General features: G+C 46.5%; 37 non-coding genes and 13 pseudogenes across 37 annotated transcripts; all 50 read left to right on the top strand.

Moving 5' to 3' along the window:
* The first annotated feature begins 302 nt into the window (after positions 1-302).
* Positions 303-421, top strand: LOC148799441 (5S ribosomal RNA). Its single transcript, XR_016074356.1, has one exon. It is a non-coding gene; the product is annotated as a 5S ribosomal RNA (ribosomal RNA).
* Positions 422-775: 354 nt separating this feature from the next.
* Positions 776-894, top strand: LOC148799440 (5S ribosomal RNA). Its single transcript, XR_016074749.1, has one exon. It is a non-coding gene; the product is annotated as a 5S ribosomal RNA (ribosomal RNA).
* A 353-nt stretch (positions 895-1247) lies between these two features.
* On the top strand, positions 1248-1366 carry LOC148799439 (5S ribosomal RNA). Its single transcript, XR_016073338.1, has one exon. It is a non-coding gene; the product is annotated as a 5S ribosomal RNA (ribosomal RNA).
* Positions 1367-1721: 355 nt separating this feature from the next.
* On the top strand, positions 1722-1840 carry LOC148799438 (5S ribosomal RNA; annotated as a pseudogene).
* A 354-nt stretch (positions 1841-2194) lies between these two features.
* On the top strand, positions 2195-2313 carry LOC148799437 (5S ribosomal RNA). Its single transcript, XR_016070580.1, has one exon. It is a non-coding gene; the product is annotated as a 5S ribosomal RNA (ribosomal RNA).
* Positions 2314-2666: 353 nt separating this feature from the next.
* Positions 2667-2785, top strand: LOC148799436 (5S ribosomal RNA). The gene has a single exon (XR_016069459.1). It is a non-coding gene; the product is annotated as a 5S ribosomal RNA (ribosomal RNA).
* Positions 2786-3139: 354 nt separating this feature from the next.
* LOC148799435 (5S ribosomal RNA) lies at positions 3140-3258 on the top strand. The gene has a single exon (XR_016069783.1). It is a non-coding gene; the product is annotated as a 5S ribosomal RNA (ribosomal RNA).
* A 354-nt stretch (positions 3259-3612) lies between these two features.
* Positions 3613-3731, top strand: LOC148799434 (5S ribosomal RNA; annotated as a pseudogene).
* Positions 3732-4084: 353 nt separating this feature from the next.
* Positions 4085-4203, top strand: LOC148799433 (5S ribosomal RNA). The gene has a single exon (XR_016073070.1). It is a non-coding gene; the product is annotated as a 5S ribosomal RNA (ribosomal RNA).
* A 355-nt stretch (positions 4204-4558) lies between these two features.
* LOC148799432 (5S ribosomal RNA) lies at positions 4559-4677 on the top strand. Its single transcript, XR_016074355.1, has one exon. It is a non-coding gene; the product is annotated as a 5S ribosomal RNA (ribosomal RNA).
* Positions 4678-5031: 354 nt separating this feature from the next.
* LOC148799431 (5S ribosomal RNA) lies at positions 5032-5150 on the top strand. Its single transcript, XR_016074748.1, has one exon. It is a non-coding gene; the product is annotated as a 5S ribosomal RNA (ribosomal RNA).
* Positions 5151-5503: 353 nt separating this feature from the next.
* LOC148799430 (5S ribosomal RNA) lies at positions 5504-5622 on the top strand. The gene has a single exon (XR_016069237.1). It is a non-coding gene; the product is annotated as a 5S ribosomal RNA (ribosomal RNA).
* A 328-nt stretch (positions 5623-5950) lies between these two features.
* Positions 5951-6069, top strand: LOC148799429 (5S ribosomal RNA; annotated as a pseudogene).
* Positions 6070-6423: 354 nt separating this feature from the next.
* On the top strand, positions 6424-6542 carry LOC148799428 (5S ribosomal RNA). Its single transcript, XR_016073337.1, has one exon. It is a non-coding gene; the product is annotated as a 5S ribosomal RNA (ribosomal RNA).
* Positions 6543-6897: 355 nt separating this feature from the next.
* Positions 6898-7016, top strand: LOC148799427 (5S ribosomal RNA; annotated as a pseudogene).
* A 353-nt stretch (positions 7017-7369) lies between these two features.
* LOC148799426 (5S ribosomal RNA) lies at positions 7370-7488 on the top strand. The gene has a single exon (XR_016069458.1). It is a non-coding gene; the product is annotated as a 5S ribosomal RNA (ribosomal RNA).
* A 354-nt stretch (positions 7489-7842) lies between these two features.
* On the top strand, positions 7843-7961 carry LOC148799425 (5S ribosomal RNA). The gene has a single exon (XR_016069782.1). It is a non-coding gene; the product is annotated as a 5S ribosomal RNA (ribosomal RNA).
* Positions 7962-8315: 354 nt separating this feature from the next.
* On the top strand, positions 8316-8434 carry LOC148799424 (5S ribosomal RNA; annotated as a pseudogene).
* Positions 8435-8787: 353 nt separating this feature from the next.
* LOC148799423 (5S ribosomal RNA) lies at positions 8788-8906 on the top strand. The gene has a single exon (XR_016073069.1). It is a non-coding gene; the product is annotated as a 5S ribosomal RNA (ribosomal RNA).
* A 355-nt stretch (positions 8907-9261) lies between these two features.
* LOC148799422 (5S ribosomal RNA) lies at positions 9262-9380 on the top strand. The gene has a single exon (XR_016074353.1). It is a non-coding gene; the product is annotated as a 5S ribosomal RNA (ribosomal RNA).
* Positions 9381-9734: 354 nt separating this feature from the next.
* On the top strand, positions 9735-9853 carry LOC148799421 (5S ribosomal RNA). Its single transcript, XR_016074747.1, has one exon. It is a non-coding gene; the product is annotated as a 5S ribosomal RNA (ribosomal RNA).
* A 353-nt stretch (positions 9854-10206) lies between these two features.
* On the top strand, positions 10207-10325 carry LOC148799420 (5S ribosomal RNA). The gene has a single exon (XR_016069236.1). It is a non-coding gene; the product is annotated as a 5S ribosomal RNA (ribosomal RNA).
* A 328-nt stretch (positions 10326-10653) lies between these two features.
* Positions 10654-10772, top strand: LOC148799419 (5S ribosomal RNA; annotated as a pseudogene).
* A 354-nt stretch (positions 10773-11126) lies between these two features.
* Positions 11127-11245, top strand: LOC148799418 (5S ribosomal RNA). Its single transcript, XR_016073336.1, has one exon. It is a non-coding gene; the product is annotated as a 5S ribosomal RNA (ribosomal RNA).
* A 355-nt stretch (positions 11246-11600) lies between these two features.
* Positions 11601-11719, top strand: LOC148799417 (5S ribosomal RNA; annotated as a pseudogene).
* A 353-nt stretch (positions 11720-12072) lies between these two features.
* Positions 12073-12191, top strand: LOC148799416 (5S ribosomal RNA). The gene has a single exon (XR_016073068.1). It is a non-coding gene; the product is annotated as a 5S ribosomal RNA (ribosomal RNA).
* A 355-nt stretch (positions 12192-12546) lies between these two features.
* Positions 12547-12665, top strand: LOC148799415 (5S ribosomal RNA; annotated as a pseudogene).
* A 354-nt stretch (positions 12666-13019) lies between these two features.
* Positions 13020-13138, top strand: LOC148799414 (5S ribosomal RNA). The gene has a single exon (XR_016070579.1). It is a non-coding gene; the product is annotated as a 5S ribosomal RNA (ribosomal RNA).
* Positions 13139-13491: 353 nt separating this feature from the next.
* On the top strand, positions 13492-13610 carry LOC148799413 (5S ribosomal RNA). The gene has a single exon (XR_016069457.1). It is a non-coding gene; the product is annotated as a 5S ribosomal RNA (ribosomal RNA).
* Positions 13611-13964: 354 nt separating this feature from the next.
* On the top strand, positions 13965-14083 carry LOC148799412 (5S ribosomal RNA). Its single transcript, XR_016069780.1, has one exon. It is a non-coding gene; the product is annotated as a 5S ribosomal RNA (ribosomal RNA).
* A 354-nt stretch (positions 14084-14437) lies between these two features.
* Positions 14438-14556, top strand: LOC148799411 (5S ribosomal RNA; annotated as a pseudogene).
* A 353-nt stretch (positions 14557-14909) lies between these two features.
* LOC148799410 (5S ribosomal RNA) lies at positions 14910-15028 on the top strand. The gene has a single exon (XR_016073067.1). It is a non-coding gene; the product is annotated as a 5S ribosomal RNA (ribosomal RNA).
* A 355-nt stretch (positions 15029-15383) lies between these two features.
* LOC148799409 (5S ribosomal RNA) lies at positions 15384-15502 on the top strand. Its single transcript, XR_016074352.1, has one exon. It is a non-coding gene; the product is annotated as a 5S ribosomal RNA (ribosomal RNA).
* Positions 15503-15856: 354 nt separating this feature from the next.
* LOC148799408 (5S ribosomal RNA) lies at positions 15857-15975 on the top strand. Its single transcript, XR_016074745.1, has one exon. It is a non-coding gene; the product is annotated as a 5S ribosomal RNA (ribosomal RNA).
* Positions 15976-16328: 353 nt separating this feature from the next.
* On the top strand, positions 16329-16447 carry LOC148799407 (5S ribosomal RNA). Its single transcript, XR_016069235.1, has one exon. It is a non-coding gene; the product is annotated as a 5S ribosomal RNA (ribosomal RNA).
* A 328-nt stretch (positions 16448-16775) lies between these two features.
* LOC148799406 (5S ribosomal RNA) lies at positions 16776-16894 on the top strand (annotated as a pseudogene).
* Positions 16895-17248: 354 nt separating this feature from the next.
* LOC148799405 (5S ribosomal RNA) lies at positions 17249-17367 on the top strand. Its single transcript, XR_016073334.1, has one exon. It is a non-coding gene; the product is annotated as a 5S ribosomal RNA (ribosomal RNA).
* A 355-nt stretch (positions 17368-17722) lies between these two features.
* On the top strand, positions 17723-17841 carry LOC148799404 (5S ribosomal RNA; annotated as a pseudogene).
* A 353-nt stretch (positions 17842-18194) lies between these two features.
* LOC148799403 (5S ribosomal RNA) lies at positions 18195-18313 on the top strand. Its single transcript, XR_016073066.1, has one exon. It is a non-coding gene; the product is annotated as a 5S ribosomal RNA (ribosomal RNA).
* Positions 18314-18668: 355 nt separating this feature from the next.
* Positions 18669-18787, top strand: LOC148799402 (5S ribosomal RNA). Its single transcript, XR_016074351.1, has one exon. It is a non-coding gene; the product is annotated as a 5S ribosomal RNA (ribosomal RNA).
* Positions 18788-19141: 354 nt separating this feature from the next.
* LOC148799401 (5S ribosomal RNA) lies at positions 19142-19260 on the top strand. Its single transcript, XR_016068976.1, has one exon. It is a non-coding gene; the product is annotated as a 5S ribosomal RNA (ribosomal RNA).
* A 353-nt stretch (positions 19261-19613) lies between these two features.
* Positions 19614-19732, top strand: LOC148799400 (5S ribosomal RNA). Its single transcript, XR_016069234.1, has one exon. It is a non-coding gene; the product is annotated as a 5S ribosomal RNA (ribosomal RNA).
* Positions 19733-20060: 328 nt separating this feature from the next.
* LOC148799399 (5S ribosomal RNA) lies at positions 20061-20179 on the top strand (annotated as a pseudogene).
* Positions 20180-20533: 354 nt separating this feature from the next.
* LOC148799398 (5S ribosomal RNA) lies at positions 20534-20652 on the top strand. Its single transcript, XR_016073333.1, has one exon. It is a non-coding gene; the product is annotated as a 5S ribosomal RNA (ribosomal RNA).
* Positions 20653-21007: 355 nt separating this feature from the next.
* Positions 21008-21126, top strand: LOC148799397 (5S ribosomal RNA). The gene has a single exon (XR_016070464.1). It is a non-coding gene; the product is annotated as a 5S ribosomal RNA (ribosomal RNA).
* Positions 21127-21480: 354 nt separating this feature from the next.
* Positions 21481-21599, top strand: LOC148799396 (5S ribosomal RNA). The gene has a single exon (XR_016070578.1). It is a non-coding gene; the product is annotated as a 5S ribosomal RNA (ribosomal RNA).
* Positions 21600-21952: 353 nt separating this feature from the next.
* Positions 21953-22071, top strand: LOC148799395 (5S ribosomal RNA). The gene has a single exon (XR_016069456.1). It is a non-coding gene; the product is annotated as a 5S ribosomal RNA (ribosomal RNA).
* A 354-nt stretch (positions 22072-22425) lies between these two features.
* LOC148799394 (5S ribosomal RNA) lies at positions 22426-22544 on the top strand. Its single transcript, XR_016069964.1, has one exon. It is a non-coding gene; the product is annotated as a 5S ribosomal RNA (ribosomal RNA).
* Positions 22545-22898: 354 nt separating this feature from the next.
* LOC148799393 (5S ribosomal RNA) lies at positions 22899-23017 on the top strand (annotated as a pseudogene).
* Positions 23018-23370: 353 nt separating this feature from the next.
* Positions 23371-23489, top strand: LOC148799392 (5S ribosomal RNA). The gene has a single exon (XR_016073064.1). It is a non-coding gene; the product is annotated as a 5S ribosomal RNA (ribosomal RNA).
* Positions 23490-23657: the final 168 nt, after the last annotated feature.

Below are 23657 nucleotides of genomic sequence, written 5' to 3'. Positions count from 1 at the left end.
TCGGCGAGACAAACGCAAACAACGCGCCGGATACTCGAACCATTTGCGGCACGATCGTCATTACTGAATGGCAACGATGCAGGAACCGGGCTTTCGGCCTTCGTCGTGCATTGTGGGCCCCGCGATAGTATTGAATTTATCCGGTGGTGCGGCAAATCTGAAAAGCAAACAATCCGCTCACGTAGGAGCTTGTGCACGGTTACCAAGGGAGGAAGGCTGCATACACAGTTTTTTCAAATCTAAAACAATTAATGGAGGGGAGCAAGATAGTGCATAAAGATCTAAGCGAGCATGAATTAAACGGGTGCGATCATACCTGCACTAATGCACCGGATCCCATCAGAACTTCGAAGTTAAGCGTGCTTGGGCGAGAGTAGTACTAGCATGGGTGACCTCCTGGGAAGTCCTCGTGTTGCACCCCAATTTTATTAATATTTTATTTTGATTTGTATTTGCAAATTCCATTTGTTGTTTCTGGGAGACAACTGGAAACAATGCGTCGGATACTCGGACCATTTGCGGCACGATCGTCATTACTGAATGGCAACGATGCAGGAACCGGGCTTTCGGCATTCGTCGTGCATTGTGGGCCCCGCGATAGTATTGCATTTATCCGGTGGTGCGGCAGATCTGAAAAGCAAACAATCCGCTCACGTAGGAGCTTGTGCACGGTTACCAAGGGAGGAAGGCTGCATACACAGTTTTTTTAAATCTAAAACAATTAATGGAGGGGAGCAAGATAGTGCATAAATATCTAAGCGAGCATGAATTAAACGGGTGCGATCATACCTGCACTAATGCACCGGATCCCATCAGAACTCCGAAGTTAAGTGTGCTTGGGCGAGAGTAGTACTAGAATGGGTGACCTCCTTGGAAGTCCTCGTGTTGCACCCCAATTTTATTAATATTTTATTTTGATTTGTATTTGCAAATTCCATTTGTTGTTTCGGCGATACAACTGGAAACAACGCGTCGGATACTCGGACCATTTGCGGCACGATCGTCATTACGGAATGGCAACGATGCAAGAACCGGGCTTTTGGCATTCGTCGTGCATTGTGGGCCCCGCGATAGTATTGCATCTATCCGGGGGTGCGGCAGATCTGAAAAGCAAACACTCTGCTCACGTAGGAGCTTGTGCACGGTTACCAAGGGAGGAAGGCTGATACACAGTTTTTTCAAATCTAAAACAATTAATGGAGGGGGGCAAGATAGTGCATAAAGATCTAAGCGAGCATGAATTAAACGGGTGCGATCATACCAGCACTAATGCACCGGATCCCATCAGAACTCCGAAGTTAAGTGTGCCTGGGCGAGAGTAGTACTAGAAAGGGTGACCTCCTGGGAAGTCCTCGTGTTGCACCCCAATTTTATTAATATTTTATTTCGATCTCGTATTTGCAAATTCCATTTGTCGTTTCGGCGAGACAAACGCAAACAACGCGCCGGATACTCGGACCATTTGCGGCACGATCGTCATTACTGAATGGCAACGATGCAGGAACCGGGCTTTCGGCATTCGTCGTGCATTGTGGGCCCCGCGATAGTATTGCATTTATCCGGTGGTGCGGCAGATCTGAAAAGCAAACAATCCGCTCACGTAGGAGCTTGTGCACGGTTTCCAAGGGAGGAAGGCTGCATACACAGTTTTTTCAAATCTAAAACAATTAATGGAGGGGAGCAAGATAGTGCATAAAGATCTAAGCGAGCATGAATTAAACGGGTGCGATCATACCTGCACTAATGCACCGGATCCCATCAGAACTCCGAAGTTAAGTGTGCTTGGGCGAGAGTAGTACTAGATTGGGTGACCTCCTTCGAAGTCCTCATGTTGCACCCCAATTTTATTAATATTTTATTTTGATTTGTATTTGCAAATTCCATTTGTTGTTTCGGCGATACAACTGGAAACAACGCGTCGGATACTCGGACCATTTGCGGCACGATCGTCATTACGGAATGGCAACGATGCAAGAACCGGGCTTTTGGCATTCGTCGTGCATTGTGGGCCCCGCGAAAGTATTGCATCTATCCGGGGGTGCGGCAGATATGAAAAGCAAACACTCTGCTCACGTAGGAGCTTGTGCACGGTTACCAAGGGAGGAAGGCTGCATACACAGTTTTTTCAAGTCTAAAACAGTTAATGGAGGGGAGCAAGATAGTGCATAAAGATCTAAGAGAGCATGAATTAAACGGGTGCGATCATACCAGCACTAATGCACCGGATCCCATCAAAACTCCTAAGTTAAGCGTGCTTGGGCGAGAGTAGTAGTAGGATGGGTGACCTCCTGAGAAGTCCTCGTGTTGCACCCCAATTTTATTAATATTTTATTTTGATTTGTTTTTGCAAATTCCATTTGTTGTTTCTGGGAGACAACTGGAAACAATGTCTCGGATACTCGGACCATTTGCGGCACGACGTCATTACTGAATGGCAACGATGCAGGAACCGGGCTTTCGGCATTCGTCGTGCATTGTGGGCCCCGCGATAGTATTGCATTTATCCGGTGGTGCGGCAGATCTGAAAAGCAAACAATCCGCTCACGTAGGAGCTTGTGCACGGTTTCCAAGGGAGGAAGGCTGCATACACAGTTTTTTCAAATCTAAAACAATTAATGGAGGGGAGCAAGATAGTGCATAAAGATCTAAGCGAGCATGAATTAAACGGGTGCGATCATACCTGCACTAATGCACCGGATCCCATCAGAACTCCGAAGTTAAGTGTGCTTGGGCGAGAGTAGTACAAGAATGGGTGACCTCCTTGGAAGTCCTCGTGTTGCACCCCAATTTTATTAATATTTTTTTTTTATTTGTATTTGCAAACTCCATTTGTTGTTTCGGCGATACAACTGGAAACAACGCGTCGGATACTCGGACCATTTGCGGCACGATCGTCATTACGGAATGGCAACGATGCAAGAACCGGGCTTTTGGCATTCGTCGTGCATTGTGGGCCCCGTGATAGTATTGCATCTATCCGGGGGTGCGGCAGATATGAAAAGCAAACACTCTGCTCACGTAGGAGCTTGTGCACGGTTACCAAGGGAGGAAGGCTGCATACACAGTTTTTTCAAGTCTAAAACAGTTAATGGAGGGGAGCAAGATAGTGCATAAAGATCTAAGAGAGCATGAATTAAACGGGTGCGATCATATCAGCACTAATGCACCGGATGCCATTAGAACTCCGAAGTTAAGCGTGCTTGGGCGAGAGTAGTACTAGGTTGGGTGACCTCCTGGGAAGTCCTCGTGTTGCACCCCAATTTTATTAATATTTTATTTTGATTTGTATTTGCAAATTCCATTTGTTGTTTCTGGGAGACAACTGGAAACAATGCGTCGGATACTCGGACCATTTGCGGCACGATCGTCATTACTGAATGGCAACGATGCAGGAACCGGGGTTTCGGCATTCGTCGTGCATTGTGGGCCCCGCGATAGTATTGCATTTATCCGGTGGTGCGGCAGATCTGAAAAGCAAACAATCCGCTCACGTAGGAGCTTGTGCACGGTTACCAAGGGAGGAAGGCTGCATACACAGTTTTTTCAAATCTAAAACAATTAATGGAGGGGAGCAAGATAGTGCATAAAGATCTAAGCGAGCATGAATTAAACGGGTGCGATCATACCAGCACTAATGCACCGGATCCCATTATAACTCCGAAGTTAAGCGTGATTGGTCGAGAGTAGTACTAGGTTGGGTGACCTCCTGGGAAGTCCTCGTGTTGCACCCCAATTTTATTAATATTTTATTTTGATTTGTATTTGCAAATTCCATTTGTTGTTTCTGGGAGACAACTGGAAACAATGCGTCGGATACTCGGACCATTTGCGACACGATCGTCCTTACTGAATGGCAACGATGCAGGAACCGGGCTTTCGGCATTCGTCGTGCATTGTGGGCCCCGCGATAGTATTGCATTTATCCGGTGGTGCGGCAGATCTGAAAAGCAAACAACCGCTCACGTAGGAGCTTGTGCACGGTTACCAAGGGAGGAAGGCTGCAAACACAGTTTTTTCAAATCTAAAACAATTAATGGAGGGGAGCAAGATAGTGCATAAAGATCTAAGCGAGCATGAATTAAACGGGTGCGATCATACCAGCACTAATGCACCGGATCCCATCAGAACTCCGAAGTTAAGTGTGCTTGGGCGAGAGTAGTACTAGAAAGGGTGACCTCCTGGGAAGTCCTCGTGTTGCACCCCAATTTTATTAATATTTTATTTCGATCTCGTATTTGCAAATTCCATTTGTCGTTTCGGCGAGACAAACGCAAACAACGCGCCGGATACTCGGACCATTTGCGGCACGATCGTCATTACTGAATGGCAACGATGCAGGAACCGGGCTTTCGGCATTCGTCGTGCATTGTGGGCCCCGCGATAGTATTGCATTTATCTGGTGGTGCGGCAGAGCTGAAAAGCAAACAATCCGCTCACGTAGGAGCTTGTGCACGGTTTCCAAGGGAGGAAGGCTGCATACACAGTTTTTTCAAATCTAAAACAATTAATGGAGGGGAGCAAGATAGTGCATAAAGATCTAAGCGAGCATGAATTAAACGGGTGCGATCATACCTGCACTAATGCACCGGATCCCATCAGAACTTCGAAGTTAAGCGTGCTTGGGCGAGAGTAGTACTAGCATGGGTGACCTCCTGGGAAGTCCTCGTGTTGCACCCCAATTTTATTAATATTTTATTTTGATTTGTATTTGCAAATTCCATTTGTTGTTTCTGGGAGACAACTGGAAACAATGCGTCGGATACTCGGACCATTTGCGGCACGATCGTCATTACTGAATGGCAACGATGCAGGAACCGGGCTTTCGGCATTCGTCGTGCATTGTGGGCCCCGCGATAGTATTGCATTTATCCGGTGGTGCGGCAGATCTGAAAAGCAAACAATCCGCTCACGTAGGAGCTTGTGCACGGTTACCAAGGGAGGAAGGCTGCATACACAGTTTTTTTAAATCTAAAACAATTAATGGAGGGGAGCAAGATAGTGCATAAAGATCTTAGCGAGCATGAATTAAACGGGTGCGATCATACCTGCACTAATGCACCGGATCCCATCAGAACTCCGAAGTTAAGTGTGCTTGGGCGAGAGTAGTACTAGAATGGGTGACCTCCTTGGAAGTCCTCGTGTTGCACCCCAATTTTATTAATATTTTATTTTGATTTGTATTTGCAAATTCCATTTGTTGTTTCGGCGATACAACTGGAAACAACGCGTCGGATACTCGGACCATTTGCGGCACGATCGTCATTACGGAATGGCAACGATGCAAGAACCGGGCTTTTGGCATTCGTCGTGCATTGTGGGCCCCGCGATAGTATTGCATCTATCCGGGGGTGCGGCAGATCTGAAAAGCAAACACTCTGCTCACGTAGGAGCTTGTGCACGGTTACCAAGGGAGGAAGGCTGATACACAGTTTTTTCAAATCTAAAACAATTAATGGAGGGGGGCAAGATAGTGCATAAAGATCTAAGCGAGCATGAATTAAACGGGTGCGATCATACCAGCACTAATGCACCGGATCCCATCAGAACTCCGAAGTTAAGTGTGCTTGGGCGAGAGTAGTATTAGAATGGGTGACCTCCTGGGAAGTCCTCATGTTGCACCCCAATTTTTTTAATATTTTATTTCGATATCGTATTTGCAAATTCCATTTGTCGTTTCGGCGAGACAAACGCAAACAACGCGCCAGATACTCGAACCATTTGCGGCACGATCGTCATTACTGAATGGCAACGATGCAAGAACCGGGCCCCGCGATAGTATTGCATCTATCCGGGTGTGCGGCAGAAATGAAAAGCAAACACTCTGCTCACGTAGGAGCTTGTGCACGGTTACCAAGGGAGGAAGGCTGCATACACAATTTTTTCAAGTCTAAAACAGTTAATGGAGGGGAGCAAGATAGTGCATAAAGATCTAAGCGAGCATGAATTAAACGGGTGCGATCATACCAGCACTAATGCACCGGATCCCATCAAAACTCTTAAGATAAGCGTGCTTGGGCGAGAGTAGTAGTAGGATGGGTGACCTCCTGGGAAGTCCTCGTGTTGCACCCCAATTTTATTAATATTTTATTTTGATTTGTATTTGCAAATTCCATTTGTTGTTTCTGGGAGACAACTGGAAACAATGTCTCGGATACTCGGACCATTTGCGGCACGATCGTCATTACTGAATGGCAACGATGCAGGAACCGGGCTTTCGGCATTCGTCGTGCATTGTGGGCCCCGCGATAGTATTGCATTTATCCGGTGGTGCGGCAGATCTGAAAAGCAAACAATCCGCTCACGTAGGAGCTTGTGCACGGTTACCAAGGGAGGAAGGCTGCATACATAGTTTTTTCAAATCTAAATCAATTAATGGAGGGGAGCAAGATAGTGCATAAAGATCTAAGCGAGCATGAATTAAACGGGTGCGATCATACCAGCACTAATGCACCGGATCCCATCAGAACTCCGAAGTTAAGTGTGCCTGGGCGAGAGTAGTACTAGAAAGGGTGACCTCCTGGGAAGTCCTCGTGTTGCACCCCAATTTTATTAATATTTTATTTCGATCTCGTATTTGCAAATTCCATTTGTCGTTTCGGCGAGACAAACGCAAACAACGCGCCGGATACTCGGACCATTTGCGGCACGATCGTCATTACTGAATGGCAACGATGCAGGAACCGGGCTTTCGGCATTCGTCGTGCATTGTGGGCCCCGCGATAGTATTGCATTTATCCGGTGGTGCGGCAGATCTGAAAAGCAAACAATCCGCTCACGTAGGAGCTTGTGCACGGTTACCAAGGGAGGAAGGCTGCATACACAGTTTTTTCAAATCTAAAACAATTAATGGAGGGGAGCAAGATAGTGCATAAAGATCTAAGCGAGCATGAATTAAACGGGTGCGATCATACCAGCACTAATGCACCGGATCCCATTATAACTCCGAAGTTAAGCGTGATTGGTCGAGAGTAGTACTAGGTTGGGTGACCTCCTGGGAAGTCCTCGTGTTGCACCCCAATTTTATTAATATTTTATTTTGATTTGTATTTGCAAATTCCATTTGTTGTTTCTGGGAGACAACTGGAAACAATGCGTCGGATACTCGGACCATTTGCGACACGATCGTCCTTACTGAATGGCAACGATGCAGGAACCGGGCTTTCGGCATTCGTCGTGCATTGTGGGCCCCGCGATAGTATTGCATTTATCCGGTGGTGCGGCAGATCTGAAAAGCAAACAACCGCTCACGTAGGAGCTTGTGCACGGTTACCAAGGGAGGAAGGCTGCAAACACAGTTTTTTCAAATCTAAAACAATTAATGGAGGGGAGCAAGATAGTGCATAAAGATCTAAGCGAGCATGAATTAAACGGGTGCGATCATACCTGCACTAATGCACCGGATCCCATCAGAACTCCGAAGTTAAGTGTGCTTGGGCGAGAGTAGTACAAGAATGGGTGACCTCCTTGGAAGTCCTCGTGTTGCACCCCAATTTTATTAATATTTTTTTTTTATTTGTATTTGCAAACTCCATTTGTTGTTTCGGCGATACAACTGGAAACAACGCGTCGGATACTCGGACCATTTGCGGCACGATCGTCATTACGGAATGGCAACGATGCAAGAACCGGGCTTTTGGCATTCGTCGTGCATTGTGGGCCCCGTGATAGTATTGCATCTATCCGGGGGTGCGGCAGATATGAAAAGCAAACACTCTGCTCACGTAGGAGCTTGTGCACGGTTACCAAGGGAGGAAGGCTGCATACACAGTTTTTTCAAGTCTAAAACAGTTAATGGAGGGGAGCAAGATAGTGCATAAAGATCTAAGAGAGCATGAATTAAACGGGTGCGATCATATCAGCACTAATGCACCGGATGCCATTAGAACTCCGAAGTTAAGCGTGCTTGGGCGAGAGTAGTACTAGGTTGGGTGACCTCCTGGGAAGTCCTCGTGTTGCACCCCAATTTTATTAATATTTTATTTTGATTTGTATTTGCAAATTCCATTTGTTGTTTCTGGGAGACAACTGGAAACAATGCGTCGGATACTCGGACCATTTGCGGCACGATCGTCATTACTGAATGGCAACGATGCAGGAACCGGGGTTTCGGCATTCGTCGTGCATTGTGGGCCCCGCGATAGTATTGCATTTATCCGGTGGTGCGGCAGATCTGAAAAGCAAACAATCCGCTCACGTAGGAGCTTGTGCACGGTTACCAAGGGAGGAAGGCTGCATACACAGTTTTTTCAAATCTAAAACAATTAATGGAGGGGAGCAAGATAGTGCATAAAGATCTAAGCGAGCATGAATTAAACGGGTGCGATCATACCAGCACTAATGCACCGGATCCCATTATAACTCCGAAGTTAAGCGTGATTGGTCGAGAGTAGTACTAGGTTGGGTGACCTCCTGGGAAGTCCTCGTGTTGCACCCCAATTTTATTAATATTTTATTTTGATTTGTATTTGCAAATTCCATTTGTTGTTTCTGGGAGACAACTGGAAACAATGCGTCGGATACTCGGACCATTTGCGACACGATCGTCCTTACTGAATGGCAACGATGCAGGAACCGGGCTTTCGGCATTCGTCGTGCATTGTGGGCCCCGCGATAGTATTGCATTTATCCGGTGGTGCGGCAGATCTGAAAAGCAAACAACCGCTCACGTAGGAGCTTGTGCACGGTTACCAAGGGAGGAAGGCTGCAAACACAGTTTTTTCAAATCTAAAACAATTAATGGAGGGGAGCAAGATAGTGCATAAAGATCTAAGCGAGCATGAATTAAACGGGTGCGATCATACCAGCACTAATGCACCGGATCCCATCAGAACTCCGAAGTTAAGTGTGCTTGGGCGAGAGTAGTACTAGAAAGGGTGACCTCCTGGGAAGTCCTCGTGTTGCACCCCAATTTTATTAATATTTTATTTCGATCTCGTATTTGCAAATTCCATTTGTCGTTTCGGCGAGACAAACGCAAACAACGCGCCGGATACTCGGACCATTTGCGGCACGATCGTCATTACTGAATGGCAACGATGCAGGAACCGGGCTTTCGGCATTCGTCGTGCATTGTGGGCCCCGCGATAGTATTGCATTTATCTGGTGGTGCGGCAGAGCTGAAAAGCAAACAATCCGCTCACGTAGGAGCTTGTGCACGGTTTCCAAGGGAGGAAGGCTGCATACACAGTTTTTTCAAATCTAAAACAATTAATGGAGGGGAGCAAGATAGTGCATAAAGATCTAAGCGAGCATGAATTAAACGGGTGCGATCATACCTGCACTAATGCACCGGATCCCATCAGAACTTCGAAGTTAAGCGTGCTTGGGCGAGAGTAGTACTAGCATGGGTGACCTCCTGGGAAGTCCTCGTGTTGCACCCCAATTTTATTAATATTTTATTTTGATTTGTATTTGCAAATTCCATTTGTTGTTTCTGGGAGACAACTGGAAACAATGCGTCGGATACTCGGACCATTTGCGGCACGATCGTCATTACTGAATGGCAACGATGCAGGAACCGGGCTTTCGGCATTCGTCGTGCATTGTGGGCCCCGCGATAGTATTGCATTTATCCGGTGGTGCGGCAGATCTGAAAAGCAAACAATCCGCTCACGTAGGAGCTTGTGCACGGTTACCAAGGGAGGAAGGCTGCATACACAGTTTTTTTAAATCTAAAACAATTAATGGAGGGGAGCAAGATAGTGCATAAAGATCTTAGCGAGCATGAATTAAACGGGTGCGATCATACCTGCACTAATGCACCGGATCCCATCAGAACTCCGAAGTTAAGTGTGCTTGGGCGAGAGTAGTACTAGAATGGGTGACCTCCTTGGAAGTCCTCGTGTTGCACCCCAATTTTATTAATATTTTATTTTGATTTGTATTTGCAAATTCCATTTGTTGTTTCGGCGATACAACTGGAAACAACGCGTCGGATACTCGGACCATTTGCGGCACGATCGTCATTACGGAATGGCAACGATGCAAGAACCGGGCTTTTGGCATTCGTCGTGCATTGTGGGCCCCGCGATAGTATTGCATCTATCCGGGGGTGCGGCAGATCTGAAAAGCAAACACTCTGCTCACGTAGGAGCTTGTGCACGGTTACCAAGGGAGGAAGGCTGATACACAGTTTTTTCAAATCTAAAACAATTAATGGAGGGGGGCAAGATAGTGCATAAAGATCTAAGCGAGCATGAATTAAACGGGTGCGATCATACCAGCACTAATGCACCGGATCCCATCAGAACTCCGAAGTTAAGTGTGCTTGGGCGAGAGTAGTATTAGAATGGGTGACCTCCTGGGAAGTCCTCATGTTGCACCCCAATTTTTTTAATATTTTATTTCGATATCGTATTTGCAAATTCCATTTGTCGTTTCGGCGAGACAAACGCAAACAACGCGCCAGATACTCGAACCATTTGCGGCACGATCGTCATTACTGAATGGCAACGATGCAAGAACCGGGCCCCGCGATAGTATTGCATCTATCCGGGTGTGCGGCAGAAATGAAAAGCAAACACTCTGCTCACGTAGGAGCTTGTGCACGGTTACCAAGGGAGGAAGGCTGCATACACAATTTTTTCAAGTCTAAAACAGTTAATGGAGGGGAGCAAGATAGTGCATAAAGATCTAAGCGAGCATGAATTAAACGGGTGCGATCATACCAGCACTAATGCACCGGATCCCATCAAAACTCTTAAGATAAGCGTGCTTGGGCGAGAGTAGTAGTAGGATGGGTGACCTCCTGGGAAGTCCTCGTGTTGCACCCCAATTTTATTAATATTTTATTTTGATTTGTATTTGCAAATTCCATTTGTTGTTTCTGGGAGACAACTGGAAACAATGTCTCGGATACTCGGACCATTTGCGGCACGATCGTCATTACTGAATGGCAACGATGCAGGAACCGGGCTTTCGGCATTCGTCGTGCATTGTGGGCCCCGCGATAGTATTGCATTTATCCGGTGGTGCGGCAGATCTGAAAAGCAAACAATCCGCTCACGTAGGAGCTTGTGCACGGTTACCAAGGGAGGAAGGCTGCATACATAGTTTTTTCAAATCTAAATCAATTAATGGAGGGGAGCAAGATAGTGCATAAAGATCTAAGCGAGCATGAATTAAACGGGTGCGATCATACCAGCACTAATGCACCGGATCCCATCAGAACTCCGAAGTTAAGTGTGCCTGGGCGAGAGTAGTACTAGAAAGGGTGACCTCCTGGGAAGTCCTCGTGTTGCACCCCAATTTTATTAATATTTTATTTCGATCTCGTATTTGCAAATTCCATTTGTCGTTTCGGCGAGACAAACGCAAACAACGCGCCGGATACTCGGACCATTTGCGGCACGATCGTCATTACTGAATGGCAACGATGCAGGAACCGGGCTTTCGGCATTCGTCGTGCATTGTGGGCCCCGCGATAGTATTGCATTTATCCGGTGGTGCGGCAGATCTGAAAAGCAAACAATCCGCTCACGTAGGAGCTTGTGCACGGTTACCAAGGGAGGAAGGCTGCATACACAGTTTTTTCAAATCTAAAACAATTAATGGAGGGGAGCAAGATAGTGCATAAAGATCTAAGCGAGCATGAATTAAACGGGTGCGATCATACCAGCACTAATGCACCGGATCCCATTATAACTCCGAAGTTAAGCGTGATTGGTCGAGAGTAGTACTAGGTTGGGTGACCTCCTGGGAAGTCCTCGTGTTGCACCCCAATTTTATTAATATTTTATTTTGATTTGTATTTGCAAATTCCATTTGTTGTTTCTGGGAGACAACTGGAAACAATGCGTCGGATACTCGGACCATTTGCGACACGATCGTCCTTACTGAATGGCAACGATGCAGGAACCGGGCTTTCGGCATTCGTCGTGCATTGTGGGCCCCGCGATAGTATTGCATTTATCCGGTGGTGCGGCAGATCTGAAAAGCAAACAACCGCTCACGTAGGAGCTTGTGCACGGTTACCAAGGGAGGAAGGCTGCAAACACAGTTTTTTCAAATCTAAAACAATTAATGGAGGGGAGCAAGATAGTGCATAAAGATCTAAGCGAGCATGAATTAAACGGGTGCGATCATACCAGCACTAATGCACCGGATCCCATCAGAACTCCGAAGTTAAGTGTGCTTGGGCGAGAGTAGTACTAGAAAGGGTGACCTCCTGGGAAGTCCTCGTGTTGCACCCCAATTTTATTAATATTTTATTTCGATCTCGTATTTGCAAATTCCATTTGTCGTTTCGGCGAGACAAACACAAACAACGCGCCGGATACTCGGACCATTTGCGGCACGATCGTCATTACTGAATGGCAACGATGCAGGAACCGGGCTTTCGGCATTCGTCGTGCATTGTGGGCCCCGCGATAGTATTGCATTTATCCGGTGGTGCGGCAGATCTGAAAAGCAAACAATCCGCTCACGTAGGAGCTTGTGCACGGTTTCCAAGGGAGGAAGGCTGCATACACAGTTTTTTCAAATCTAAAACAATTAATGGAGGGGAGCAAGATAGTGCATAAAGATCTAAGCGAGCATGAATTAAACGGGTGCGATCATACCTGCACTAATGCACCGGATCCCATCAGAACTCCGAAGTTAAGTGTGCTTGGGCGAGAGTAGTACTAGATTGGGTGACCTCCTTCGAAGTCCTCATGTTGCACCCCAATTTTATTAATATTTTATTTTGATTTGTATTTGCAAATTCCATTTGTTGTTTCGGCGATACAACTGGAAACAACGCGTCGGATACTCGGACCATTTGCGGCACGATCGTCATTACGGAATGGCAACGATGCAAGAACCGGGCTTTTGGCATTCGTCGTGCATTGTGGGCCCCGCGAAAGTATTGCATCTATCCGGGGGTGCGGCAGATATGAAAAGCAAACACTCTGCTCACGTAGGAGCTTGTGCACGGTTACCAAGGGAGGAAGGCTGCATACACAGTTTTTTCAAGTCTAAAACAGTTAATGGAGGGGAGCAAGATAGTGCATAAAGATCTAAGAGAGCATGAATTAAACGGGTGCGATCATACCAGCACTAATGCACCGGATCCCATCAAAACTCCTAAGTTAAGCGTGCTTGGGCGAGAGTAGTAGTAGGATGGGTGACCTCCTGAGAAGTCCTCGTGTTGCACCCCAATTTTATTAATATTTTATTTTGATTTGTTTTTGCAAATTCCATTTGTTGTTTCTGGGAGACAACTGGAAACAATGTCTCGGATACTCGGACCATTTGCGGCACGACGTCATTACTGAATGGCAACGATGCAGGAACCGGGCTTTCGGCATTCGTCGTGCATTGTGGGCCCCGCGATAGTATTGCATTTATCCGGTGGTGCGGCAGATCTGAAAAGCAAACAATCCGCTCACGTAGGAGCTTGTGCACGGTTTCCAAGGGAGGAAGGCTGCATACACAGTTTTTTCAAATCTAAAACAATTAATGGAGGGGAGCAAGATAGTGCATAAAGATCTAAGCGAGCATGAATTAAACGGGTGCGATCATACCTGCACTAATGCACCGGATCCCATCAGAACTCCGAAGTTAAGTGTGCTTGGGCGAGAGTAGTACAAGAATGGGTGACCTCCTTGGAAGTCCTCGTGTTGCACCCCAATTTTATTAATATTTTTTTTTTATTTGTATTTGCAAACTCCATTTGTTGTTTCGGCGATACAACTGGAAACAACGCGTCGGATACTCGGACCATTTGCGGCACGATCGTCATTACGGAATGGCAACGATGCAAGAACCGGGCTTTTGGCATTCGTCGTGCATTGTGGGCCCCGTGATAGTATTGCATCTATCCGGGGGTGCGGCAGATATGAAAAGCAAACACTCTGCTCACGTAGGAGCTTGTGCACGGTTACCAAGGGAGGAAGGCTGCATACACAGTTTTTTCAAGTCTAAAACAGTTAATGGAGGGGAGCAAGATAGTGCATAAAGATCTAAGAGAGCATGAATTAAACGGGTGCGATCATATCAGCACTAATGCACCGGATGCCATTAGAACTCCGAAGTTAAGCGTGCTTGGGCGAGAGTAGTACTAGGTTGGGTGACCTCCTGGGAAGTCCTCGTGTTGCACCCCAATTTTATTAATATTTTATTTTGATTTGTATTTGCAAATTCCATTTGTTGTTTCTGGGAGACAACTGGAAACAATGCGTCGGATACTCGGACCATTTGCGGCACGATCGTCATTACTGAATGGCAACGATGCAGGAACCGGGGTTTCGGCATTCGTCGTGCATTGTGGGCCCCGCGATAGTATTGCATTTATCCGGTGGTGCGGCAGATCTGAAAAGCAAACAATCCGCTCACGTAGGAGCTTGTGCACGGTTACCAAGGGAGGAAGGCTGCATACACAGTTTTTTCAAATCTAAAACAATTAATGGAGGGGAGCAAGATAGTGCATAAAGATCTAAGCGAGCATGAATTAAACGGGTGCGATCATACCAGCACTAATGCACCGGATCCCATTATAACTCCGAAGTTAAGCGTGATTGGTCGAGAGTAGTACTAGGTTGGGTGACCTCCTGGGAAGTCCTCGTGTTGCACCCCAATTTTATTAATATTTTATTTTGATTTGTATTTGCAAATTCCATTTGTTGTTTCTGGGAGACAACTGGAAACAATGCGTCGGATACTCGGACCATTTGCGACACGATCGTCCTTACTGAATGGCAACGATGCAGGAACCGGGCTTTCGGCATTCGTCGTGCATTGTGGGCCCCGCGATAGTATTGCATTTATCCGGTGGTGCGGCAGATCTGAAAAGCAAACAACCGCTCACGTAGGAGCTTGTGCACGGTTACCAAGGGAGGAAGGCTGCAAACACAGTTTTTTCAAATCTAAAACAATTAATGGAGGGGAGCAAGATAGTGCATAAAGATCTAAGCGAGCATGAATTAAACGGGTGCGATCATACCAGCACTAATGCACCGGATCCCATCAGAACTCCGAAGTTAAGTGTGCTTGGGCGAGAGTAGTACTAGAAAGGGTGACCTCCTGGGAAGTCCTCGTGTTGCACCCCAATTTTATTAATATTTTATTTCGATCTCGTATTTGCAAATTCCATTTGTCGTTTCGGCGAGACAAACGCAAACAACGCGCCGGATACTCGGACCATTTGCGGCACGATCGTCATTACTGAATGGCAACGATGCAGGAACCGGGCTTTCGGCATTCGTCGTGCATTGTGGGCCCCGCGATAGTATTGCATTTATCTGGTGGTGCGGCAGAGCTGAAAAGCAAACAATCCGCTCACGTAGGAGCTTGTGCACGGTTTCCAAGGGAGGAAGGCTGCATACACAGTTTTTTCAAATCTAAAACAATTAATGGAGGGGAGCAAGATAGTGCATAAAGATCTAAGCGAGCATGAATTAAACGGGTGCGATCATACCTGCACTAATGCACCGGATCCCATCAGAACTTCGAAGTTAAGCGTGCTTGGGCGAGAGTAGTACTAGCATGGGTGACCTCCTGGGAAGTCCTCGTGTTGCACCCCAATTTTATTAATATTTTATTTTGATTTGTATTTGCAAATTCCATTTGTTGTTTCTGGGAGACAACTGGAAACAATGCGTCGGATACTCGGACCATTTGCGGCACGATCGTCATTACTGAATGGCAACGATGCAGGAACCGGGCTTTCGGCATTCGTCGTGCATTGTGGGCCCCGCGATAGTATTGCATTTATCCGGTGGTGCGGCAGATCTGAAAAGCAAACAATCCGCTCACGTAGGAGCTTGTGCACGGTTACCAAGGGAGGAAGGCTGCATACACAGTTTTTTTAAATCTAAAACAATTAATGGAGGGGAGCAAGATAGTGCATAAAGATCTTAGCGAGCATGAATTAAACGGGTGCGATCATACCTGCACTAATGCACCGGATCCCATCAGAACTCCGAAGTTAAGTGTGCTTGGGCGAGAGTAGTACTAGAATGGGTGACCTCCTTGGAAGTCCTCGTGTTGCACCCCAATTTTATTAATATTTTATTTTGATTTGTATTTGCAAATTCCATTTGTTGTTTCGGCGATACAACTGGAAACAACGCGTCGGATACTCGGACCATTTGCGGCACGATCGTCATTACGGAATGGCAACGATGCAAGAACCGGGCTTTTGGCATTCGTCGTGCATTGTGGGCCCCGCGATAGTATTGCATCTATCCGGGGGTGCGGCAGATCTGAAAAGCAAACACTCTGCTCACGTAGGAGCTTGTGCACGGTTACCAAGGGAGGAAGGCTGATACACAGTTTTTTCAAATCTAAAACAATTAATGGAGGGGGGCAAGATAGTGCATAAAGATCTAAGCGAGCATGAATTAAACGGGTGCGATCATACCAGCACTAATGCACCGGATCCCATCAGAACTCCGAAGTTAAGTGTGCTTGGGCGAGAGTAGTATTAGAATGGGTGACCTCCTGGGAAGTCCTCATGTTGCACCCCAATTTTTTTAATATTTTATTTCGATATCGTATTTGCAAATTCCATTTGTCGTTTCGGCGAGACAAACGCAAACAACGCGCCAGATACTCGAACCATTTGCGGCACGATCGTCATTACTGAATGGCAACGATGCAAGAACCGGGCCCCGCGATAGTATTGCATCTATCCGGGTGTGCGGCAGAAATGAAAAGCAAACACTCTGCTCACGTAGGAGCTTGTGCACGGTTACCAAGGGAGGAAGGCTGCATACACAATTTTTTCAAGTCTAAAACAGTTAATGGAGGGGAGCAAGATAGTGCATAAAGATCTAAGCGAGCATGAATTAAACGGGTGCGATCATACCAGCACTAATGCACCGGATCCCATCAAAACTCTTAAGATAAGCGTGCTTGGGCGAGAGTAGTAGTAGGATGGGTGACCTCCTGGGAAGTCCTCGTGTTGCACCCCAATTTTATTAATATTTTATTTTGATTTGTATTTGCAAATTCCATTTGTTGTTTCTGGGAGACAACTGGAAACAATGTCTCGGATACTCGGACCATTTGCGGCACGATCGTCATTACTGAATGGCAACGATGCAGGAACCGGGCTTTCGGCATTCGTCGTGCATTGTGGGCCCCGCGATAGTATTGCATTTATCCGGTGGTGCGGCAGATCTGAAAAGCAAACAATCCGCTCACGTAGGAGCTTGTGCACGGTTACCAAGGGAGGAAGGCTGCATACATAGTTTTTTCAAATCTAAATCAATTAATGGAGGGGAGCAAGATAGTGCATAAAGATCTAAGCGAGCATGAATTAAACGGGTGCGATCATACCAGCACTAATGCACCGGATCCCATCAGAACTCCGAAGTTAAGTGTGCCTGGGCGAGAGTAGTACTAGAAAGGGTGACCTCCTGGGAAGTCCTCGTGTTGCACCCCAATTTTATTAATATTTTATTTCGATCTCGTATTTGCAAATTCCATTTGTCGTTTCGGCGAGACAAACGCAAACAACGCGCCGGATACTCGGACCATTTGCGGCACGATCGTCATTACTGAATGGCAACGATGCAGGAACCGGGCTTTCGGCATTCGTCGTGCATTGTGGGCCCCGCGATAGTATTGCATTTATCCGGTGGTGCGGCAGATCTGAAAAGCAAACAATCCGCTCACGTAGGAGCTTGTGCACGGTTACCAAGGGAGGAAGGCTGCATACACAGTTTTTTCAAATCTAAAACAATTAATGGAGGGGAGCAAGATAGTGCATAAAGATCTAAGCGAGCATGAATTAAACGGGTGCGATCATACCAGCACTAATGCACCGGATCCCATTATAACTCCGAAGTTAAGCGTGATTGGTCGAGAGTAGTACTAGGTTGGGTGACCTCCTGGGAAGTCCTCGTGTTGCACCCCAATTTTATTAATATTTTATTTTGATTTGTATTTGCAAATTCCATTTGTTGTTTCTGGGAGACAACTGGAAACAATGCGTCGGATACTCGGACCATTTGCGACACGATCGTCCTTACTGAATGGCAACGATGCAGGAACCGGGCTTTCGGCATTCGTCGTGCATTGTGGGCCCCGCGATAGTATTGCATTTATCCGGTGGTGCGGCAGATCTGAAAAGCAAACAACCGCTCACGTAGGAGCTTGTGCACGGTTACCAAGGGAGGAAGGCTGCAAACACAGTTTTTTCAAATCTAAAACAATTAATGGAGGGGAGCAAGATAGTGCATAAAGATCTAAGCGAGCATGAATTAAACGGGTGCGATCATACCAGCACTAATGCACCGGATCCCATCAGAACTCCGAAGTTAAGTGTGCTTGGGCGAGAGTAGTACTAGAAAGGGTGACCTCCTGGGAAGTCCTCGTGTTGCACCCCAATTTTATTAATATTTTATTTCGATCTCGTATTTGCAAATTCCATTTGTCGTTTCGGCGAGACAAACACAAACAACGCGCCGGATACTCGGACCATTTGCGGCACGATCGTCATTACTGAATGGCAACGATGCAGGAACCGGGCTTTCGGCATTCGTCGTGCATTGTGGGCCCCGCGATAGTATTGCATTTATCCGGTGGTGCGGCAGATCTGAAAAGCAAACAATCCGCTCACGTAGGAGCTTGTGCACGGTTTCCAAGGGAGGAAGGCTGCATACACAGTTTTTTCAAATCTAAAACAATTAATGGAGGGGAGCAAGATAGTGCATAAAGATCTAAGCGAGCATGAATTAAACGGGTGCGATCATACCTGCACTAATGCACCGGATCCCATCAGAACTTCGAAGTTAAGCGTGCTTGGGCGAGAGTAGTACTAGCATGGGTGACCTCCTGGGAAGTCCTCGTGTTGCACCCCAATTTTATTAATATTTTATTTTGATTTGTATTTGCAAATTCCATTTGTTGTTTCTGGGAGACAACTGGAAACAATGCGTCGGATACTCGGACCATTTGCGGCACGATCGTCATTACTGAATGGCAACGATGCAGGAACCGGGCTTTCGGCATTCGTCGTGCATTGTGGGCCCCGCGATAGTATTGCATTTATCCGGTGGTGCGGCAGATCTGAAAAGCAAACAATCCGCTCACGTAGGAGCTTGTGCACGGTTACCAAGGGAGGAAGGCTGCATACACAGTTTTTTTAAATCTAAAACAATTAATGGAGGGGAGCAAGATAGTGCATAAAGATCTAAGCGAGCATGAATTAAACGGGTGCGATCATACTTGCACTAATGCACCGGATCCCATCAGAACTCCGAAGTTAAGTGTGCTTGGGCGAGAGTAGTACTAGAATGGGTGACCTCCTTGGAAGTCCTCGTGTTGCACCCCAATTTTATTAATATTTTATTTTGATTTGTATTTGCAAATTCCATTTGTTGTTTCGGCGATACAACTGGAAACAACGCGTCGGATACTCGGACCATTTGCGGCACGATCGTCATTACGGAATGGCAACGATGCAAGAACCGGGCTTTTGGCATTCGTCGTGCATTGTGGGCCCCGCGATAGTATTGCATCTATCCGGGGGTGCGGCAGATCTGAAAAGCAAACACTCTGCTCACGTAGGAGCTTGTGCACGGTTACCAAGGGAGGAAGGCTGATACACAGTTTTTTCAAATCTAAAACAATTAATGGAGGGGGGCAAGATAGTGCATAAAGATCTAAGCGAGCATGAATTAAACGGGTGCGATCATACCAGCACTAATGCACCGGATCCCATCAGAACTCCGAAGTTAAGTGTGCTTGGGCGAGAGTAGTATTAGAATGGGTGACCTCCTGGGAAGTCCTCATGTTGCACCCCAATTTTTTTAATATTTTATTTCGATATCGTATTTGCAAATTCCATTTGTCGTTTCGGCGAGACAAACGCAAACAACGCGCCAGATACTCGAACCATTTGCGGCACGATCGTCATTACTGAATGGCAACGATGCAAGAACCGGGCCCCGCGATAGTATTGCATCTATCCGGGTGTGCGGCAGAAATGAAAAGCAAACACTCTGCTCACGTAGGAGCTTGTGCACGGTTACCAAGGGAGGAAGGCTGCATACACAATTTTTTCAAGTCTAAAACAGTTAATGGAGGGGAGCAAGATAGTGCATAAAGATCTAAGCGAGCATGAATTAAACGGGTGCGATCATACCAGCACTAATGCACCGGATCCCATCAAAACTCCTAAGATAAGCGTGCTTGGGCGAGAGTAGTAGTAGGATGGGTGACCTCCTGGGAAGTCCTCGTGTTGCACCCCAATTTTATTAATATTTTATTTTGATTTGTATTTGCAAATTCCATTTGTTGTTTCTGGGAGACAACTGGAAACAATGTCTCGGATACACGGACCATTTGCGGCACGATCGTCATTACTGAATGGCAACGATGCAGGAACCGGGCTTTCGGCATTCGTCGTGCATTGTGGGCCCCGCGATAGTATTGCATTTATCCGGTGGTGCGGCAGATCTGAAAAGCAAACAATCCGCTCACGTAGGAGCTTGTGCACGGTTAGCAAGGGAGGAAGGCTGCATACATAGTTTTTTCAAATCTAAATCAATTAATGGAGGGGAGCAAGATAGTGCATAAAGATCTAAGCGAGCATGAATTAAACGGGTGCGATCATACCAGCACTAATGCACCGGATCCCATCAGAACTCCGAAGTTAAGTGTGCCTGGGCGAGAGTAGTACTAGAAAGGGTGACCTCCTGGGAAGTCCTCGTGTTGCACCCCAATTTTATTAATATTTTATTTCGATCTCGTATTTGCAAATTCCATTTGTCGTTTCGGCGAGACAAACGCAAACAACGCGCCGGATACTCGGACCATTTGCGGCACGATCGTCATTACTGAATGGCAACGATGCAGGAACCGGGCTTTCGGCATTCGTCGTGCATTGTGGGCCCCGCGATAGTATTGCATTTATCCGGTGGTGCGGCAGATCTGAAAAGCAAACAATCCGCTCACGTAGGAGCTTGTGCACGGTTTCCAAGGGAGGAAGGCTGCATACACAGTTTTTTCAAATCTAAAACAATTAATGGAGGGGAGCAAGATAGTGCATAAAGATCTAAGCGAGCATGAATTAAACGGGTGCGATCATACCTGCACTAATGCACCGGATCCCATCAGAACTCCGAAGTTAAGTGTGCTTGGGCGAGAGTAGTACTAGATTGGGTGACCTCCTTGGAAGTCCTCATGTTGCACCCCAATTTTATTAATATTTTATTTTGATTTGTATTTGCAAATTCCATTTGTTGTTTCGGCGATACAACTGGAAACAACGCGTCGGATACTCGGACCATTTGCGGCACGATCGTCATTACGGAATGGCAACGATGCAAGAACCGGGCTTTTGGCATTCGTCGTGCATTGTGGGCCCCGCGAAAGTATTGCATCTATCCGGGGGTGCGGCAGATATGAAAAGCAAACACTCTGCTCACGTAGGAGCTTGTGGACGGTTACCAAGGGAGGAAGGCTGCATACACAGTTTTTTCAAGTCTAAAACAGTTAATGGAGGGGAGCAAGATAGTGCATAAAGATCTAAGAGAGCATGAATTAAACGGGTGCGATCATACCAGCACTAATGCACCGGATCCCATCAAAACTCCTAAGTTAAGCGTGCTTGGGCGAGAGTAGTAGTAGGATGGGTGACCTCCTGAGAAGTCCTCGTGTTGCACCCCAATTTTATTAATATTTTATTTTGATTTGTTTTTGCAAATTCCATTTGTTGTTTCTGGGAGACAACTGGAAACAATGTCTCGGATACTCGGACCATTTGCGGCACGACGTCATTACTGAATGGCAACGATGCAGGAACCGGGCTTTCGGCATTCGTCGTGCATTGTGGGCCCCGCGATAGTATTGCATTTATCCGGTGGTGCGGCAGATCTGAAAAGCACACAATCCGCTCACGTAGGAGCTTGTGCACGGTTTCCAAGGGAGGAAGGCTGCATACACAGTTTTTTCAAATCTAAAACAATTAATGGAGGGGAGCAAGATAGTGCATAAAGATCTAAGCGAGCATGAATTAAACGGGTGCGATCATACCTGCACTAATGCACCGGATCCCATCAGAACTCCGAAGTTAAGTGTGCTTGGGCGAGAGTAGTACAAGAATGGGTGACCTCCTTGGAAGTCCTCGTGTTGCACCCCAATTTTATTAATATTTTTTTTTTATTTGTATTTGCAAACTCCATTTGTTGTTTCGGCGATACAACTGGAAACAACGCGTCGGATACTCGGACCATTTGCGGCACGATCGTCATTACGGAATGGCAACGATGCAAGAACCGGGCTTTTGGCATTCGTCGTGCATTGTGGGCCCCGTGATAGTATTGCATCTATCCGGGGGTGCGGCAGATATGAAAAGCAAACACTCTGCTCACGTAGGAGCTTGTGCACGGTTACCAAGGGAGGAAGGCTGCATACACAGTTTTTTCAAGTCTAAAACAGTTAATGGAGGGGAGCAAGATAGTGCATAAAGATCTAAGAGAGCATGAATTAAACGGGTGCGATCATATCAGCACTAATGCACCGGATGCCATTAGAACTCCGAAGTTAAGCGTGCTTGGGCGAGAGTAGTACTAGAATGGGTGACCTCCTGGGAAGTCCTCGTGTTGCACCCCAATTTTATTAATATTTTATTTTGATTTGTATTTGCAAATTCCATTTGTTGTTTCTGGGAGACAACTGGAAACAATGCGTCGGATACTCGGACCATTTGCGGCACGATCGTCATTACTGAATGGCAACGATGCAGGAACCGGGGTTTCGGCATTCGTCGTGCATTGTGGGCCCCGCGATAGTATTGCATTTATCCGGTGGTGCGGCAGATCTGAAAAGCAAACAATCCGCTCACGTAGGAGCTTGTGCACGGTTACCAAGGGAGGAAGGCTGCATACACAGTTTTTTCAAATCTAAAACAATTAATGGAGGGGAGCAAGATAGTGCATAAAGATCTAAGCGAGCATGAATTAAACGGGTGCGATCATACCAGCACTAATGCACCGGATCCCATTATAACTCCGAAGTTAAGCGTGATTGGTCGAGAGTAGTACTAGGTTGGGTGACCTCCTGGGAAGTCCTCGTGTTGCACCCCAATTTTATTAATATTTTATTTTGATTTGTATTTGCAAATTCCATTTGTTGTTTCTGGGAGACAACTGGAAACAATGCGTCGGATACTCGGACCATTTGCGACACGATCGTCCTTACTGAATGGCAACGATGCAGGAACCGGGCTTTCGGCATTCGTCGTGCATTGTGGGCCCCGCGATAGTATTGCATTTATCCGGTGGTGCGGCAGATCTGAAAAGCAAACAACCGCTCACGTAGGAGCTTGTGCACGGTTACCAAGGGAGGAAGGCTGCAAACACAGTTTTTTCAAATCTAAAACAATTAATGGAGGGGAGCAAGATAGTGCATAAAGATCTAAGCGAGCATGAATTAAACGGGTGCGATCATACCAGCACTAATGCACCGGATCCCATCAGAACTCCGAAGTTAAGTGTGCTTGGGCGAGAGTAGTACTAGAAAGGGTGACCTCCTGGGAAGTCCTCGTGTTGCACCCCAATTTTATTAATATTTTATTTCGATATCGTATTTGCAAATTCCATTTGTCGTTTCGGCGAGACAAACGCAAACAACGCGCCGGATACTCGGACCATTTGCGGCACGATCGTCATTACTGAATGGCAACGATGCAGGAACCGGGCTTTCGGCCTTCGTCGTGCATTGTG

The sequence above is a fragment of the Nelumbo nucifera genome, chromosome 4 (genome assembly GCF_055504915.1).
Source record: "Nelumbo nucifera cultivar China Antique chromosome 4, China Antique-T2T, whole genome shotgun sequence".
NCBI lineage: Eukaryota > Viridiplantae > Streptophyta > Magnoliopsida > Proteales > Nelumbonaceae > Nelumbo > Nelumbo nucifera.
This window is presented reverse-complemented; position numbering and strand designations above follow the sequence as displayed.